The 4333-nt window shown below is 41.1% G+C and overlaps 1 long non-coding RNA gene across 1 annotated transcript; it reads right to left on the bottom strand.

The window, feature by feature from the left end:
• Positions 1 to 283: 283 nt before the first annotated feature.
• LOC139136162 (uncharacterized) lies at positions 284 to 1526 on the bottom strand. The gene is made up of 3 exons (XR_011553131.1): positions 1418 to 1526; positions 994 to 1093; positions 284 to 499 (listed from the first exon to the last, which is right to left on the bottom strand). It is a non-coding gene; the product is annotated as an uncharacterized lncRNA (long non-coding RNA).
• Positions 1527 to 4333: the final 2807 nt, after the last annotated feature.

Consider the following 4333-nt stretch of genomic DNA (forward strand, 5'->3'; position numbering starts at 1 on the left):
CCGTGACCTTCGGGGGTAGCGCCATGGCTGTGGGCCACATCATCAAGGCGGTGGTGGCGGTGGCGGAGGGGGCATGCCTCCATCACCTGGAGGGGGACCGGGGGGAGGCGGTGGTCCTTCACCAGGCGGCGGCGGTGCAGGAGGAGCGTCGCCTGCAGGAGCTGCCCAATCCTGTTCATAGGGAACACCCTCGTCATACAGATCATCTTCATAATAGTCAAGTTGCTCCGCATCTTCATAGCCACCACCAGAGGGCGCAAAAGCGACCTCCTCTTCCCTGTTAAGTTCCTCGGAATAACCGGACCCCGATCCATCGTCGGACGCGTTTTCTTCCACCTCTCTCTTTTTACTCTTCTTTCCCTTTCCCTTTTTTTTACCTTTCCCGGGTTTCTTCTTTCCCGCGTCTTTCCCTTTGCCGCCTTTTTGTCTGCTTTTACGACTTCGACTTGCACTCGATGCCTCCTCCGGATCTTCGTCCGCGTCGGGATTTGAACGATTCCTACCCGAAAATACAGGAATGATTGAGCTTGATAATGATAATGATAATATGCATAGTGGACTGAAATACTTTCTTCGTTTTTTAGTGCGGAGTTGAAAAAGTTCCTCCACAAATGATTCTGTAAATACTACAAGATGTACTACATCAACGTAGTCCGCACCTTAAAACAGAAAGCCTTCAACTTTTTTTTTGCTCAAACTGACGCCGGGGAGACTTTCAACCGTCATCTTTCATAATTAAGATAGAATAAAACGTCACTGTTCAAAATTTGGATTAGAAACACAAGTCGTACAATTTAAACCGATATTTGAAATTGAAAACGGCTGCCATCCCTGTGTTAACTCTCTGTGAAAAAAAAAATTCAATTTGCACAGAATTAAGACGGTGCGCGCTGCATTTGGCCCACCGGCATTAGTTTATAAAAGGCGCATCCTCCCTTGACTTCACCGGATAAGAAGACATACTTTTACTCGTGATATATGGATACGGCTTACCCGATGTACTGGCCGATGGTGGCGCCAATCACAAACGTCAGGGAGAGAAGTGGAAGCGACAGAGGGGCGGCAACGTCGAAAGAGAAGAAGTTTATCGAACCTGCAAATGCAAACAGCAGACGACTGAGACGAGAGTGATAAAAACAAACACATCAAAAGTAACAGTGAACTAAATACCATATTAAGTAAACAAGAACTATTCGGTCACTGAACTCGGAAGTGAAAGGGATAGGCCAGTGGCTGGTCAATGACGGTTAGACGGAACAGAGATTTGCAGTGCTTTGCACGATCACTCTGATGAGAGAGTGAGCGTCGAAGGGACAAGTAGCAAAGAGTTTATTGTGATCCTTGTGGTAAACTTAATCGTTAAATAAGAGTCTCGTTCGACGTGGGCGCGAAAAATTCACTTTTGTTATATCCTTACCGTTGCCGTATACAGTGTTTTGGTCAAAAGGTGCTTCATCGACTGAAACAGGAAAAAGACAGGGAAGAGTGTATCAGTTTCTCAGACGGCTGTCTGTGACACAGGTCTATTTTGTTCATATTACGCATAAGACCGTGGCGCAATATAATCGTAAAATTTGCATACTGGCATCAATGGTCACGTGAAAAGTTCGACTACCTTTCAGAAGCACCACGTTAGTGATGACGTCAACGCCGTCCTTGATTACGCTGCATGCGTATATACCGCTGTCATCTTTCTCAACGATATCTATCTCCAAGTCTCCGTATTCCATCAGTTTCCGTCCGGCTGTCGTCAGAAAGAATACATATGTGTGAAACAATGGGTGTGTGGTAGTTACCTTATTTAGTCGATGAGAAGATTATTTTCCATAGAAAAATTTTGTACATTTTATTTGCGCTGTCGTTCAGATTCAGATTCAGATTCCTGAACATAAGTATTCAAATGTTTTTGGTTTGACATTGTAGGACTATTGTTTATTGTTGCTCACTTTTGCAGTAGCGGAAGGAGGATGATCCGTGTGCTCCAAAGTATAAACCATGAACCCGTTGGAGGGGGTTGTAAAAACAATGAAATGAATGATTTTTTCGTATTCGAAATATTGTCATTTTTATCGGGTTTCGCATGGCATGTATATATTTTTACACACATTTCAACACTTTGTTTTCAGTAACCCTTCATGTGGATATTTTGCATGACGTTTTGTAGTAATTTTTGCTCAGTAGATTTTTTACACCCCCTCTCAAGATATAATGGTCTAACCCTAATAATAAGATTTTTGAATTTTCTAAGTTCACAACTGACGACATCTTATTATATTGCGCATGTGCAAGAAAAGGGTAAGATGGACAGTTTTAGTCAACTTGGATATCGGTACTTTGTGACAAAATTGGCGAGCGAAATTATTCTCGATATTTACACTGCTAATAAATCTCGAGATGGACATTCTTTTCGTAATCTGTAGATAAATGTGATACTTCAGAGCACTTACAGAACATGGGCAGGTATTGGTTGTCCTTTAGCCAATTAACAGTGGCCGATGGATGACTGTCGATGAACCAATCCACCATACAGCGTATCCTCGCGCCAACTCTGCTGGTCACGTGGGCTTCATTGATCATAGTCATGCCTACATAGGAGGAGAGACGCCTCTTTAATGAATTCTTAACACACAATTTATAAGCGAACGATTGATGTCTACCGTCGGTCATTTCTACTTGTACAAGCGATGACGTCAGAACAAACTATGGTGTGACATTATCAAGGAAGTGAGCGCTGCAAGACTGAGAGTTATGAGAAACTTTTGTTCGACTTTTCATCAAAGAAATTTCTTTCAAGACACAGAATAAAAACCGGGAAACACCCTGCAAATTTTAGCACCGGATAAAAAGATTTCGCAAAACTATACCGTTATTTGAAATTAAAGATTAACACGATTGGAACTTGGTATGATTGGATGGTGAAGTGAGGTCTTTTAAATCTGCAAATGTGAGCTAATCTGCTTTTCTTGTTACGTTATATACTTGTTTTATAAGTAATTTGTAATGCTGGTGCATTCAGCTGTATGGCACCTAACACTTTTGAGAAATTTGAAAAATATGAAGATCCAATTATCCCAAATTAGTTCCAATCATATTGATTGCAGCTATCCCTGTGTTAACCCTTTGAGTCCTGTAAATTTTCCCGCCAAAATTTTGTGCAAAAGGTTCACCAATTTTTAATGAATTTCTACTTAATATTTTGACAATTTTGGACCAAATGGATATTACTTTTCATTGGCTACAGTTTTGGTCAAAATTTTGGAAGCACATCTGAAAAAAACATTGCCTAGTTACTATACAGGCGGCAAAAATTGACTTTGATACTCAAAGGGTTAACTCAGTTTGGGAGGAGGCGCGCTACATTTTCAATTTTCATAATTATAAGAAAAGAGACTGAAAACTTCATTTACTTCACAGGTTTCACAGATTGTTCACTTACCAGGGCACAGCTGATCGGCCACGCACGTTTTCGTTTCTTCTGCCTGTCCGATGCACCATTCCCTGATGTTCTCAGGATTGTGACATTCCCGGCCACGTCGTGTGACTCCCTTGCCACACGTCACTGGACACTGTTCCCGGGAGACCAATTGGACCAGCCGTTAGTGTACCCTCCTTTTGCGAATAGAAGCAAATGTATATTGCGTACTGATTTGTTACTTGACTATCAGACAAGAAGAAAACGTCGATGAAAACTCATCCTTTTTTGAGACTTAAAGTAAGATTTAAACTTTGCTCAAACTTTCACAAGAAAAACTTACGACCATTCTCTTTCTTAATCGAGATAACAAAAATTTGGAGTTCAAGGTTAAATTTTGGTATAGACAAAAAAAAATTACCTAAAATTTACCGATATTTGAAATTCAAATGGCTGCTATTCCTATTTTAACTCTATGGAGAAAAAATAAATTTTCAACTTCAAAAGGACACTAAAGAAACGTCAAAATAAGTCAAAACTATCAGTATACCAGTGGATTGTTGTGAAACTTTGCAAACCAGAAATCTATCACCTGTACTATTCTACCTATACGAGCGCCTCCTTAAGATGTAAACATTGGCGTATAGTAACAAGTTTTCATATCGATGAAACTTGCTTACCACAGGGATCATTTTCACAAGTAGATGATTCCTGAGTATCGCCTTGACACTTGTCGGTATCTTGACACTGTCTTTCTCTGGATTTGACCCCCTCGCCACAGGTCACGGAGCACTGACCCCACGGTGACCATGGATACCATCCATCTTCTCCCGCAGGTGCAGATCCCTCCCCGACTGTTACGCAATAAAAAGAAGAAGTGGCTTGTGAATTGGTAAGAATAAAACTTTTTGCACTGAGAAC

This window comes from Ptychodera flava, chromosome 7 (assembly GCF_041260155.1).
Source record: "Ptychodera flava strain L36383 chromosome 7, AS_Pfla_20210202, whole genome shotgun sequence".
NCBI lineage: Eukaryota > Metazoa > Hemichordata > Enteropneusta > Ptychoderidae > Ptychodera > Ptychodera flava.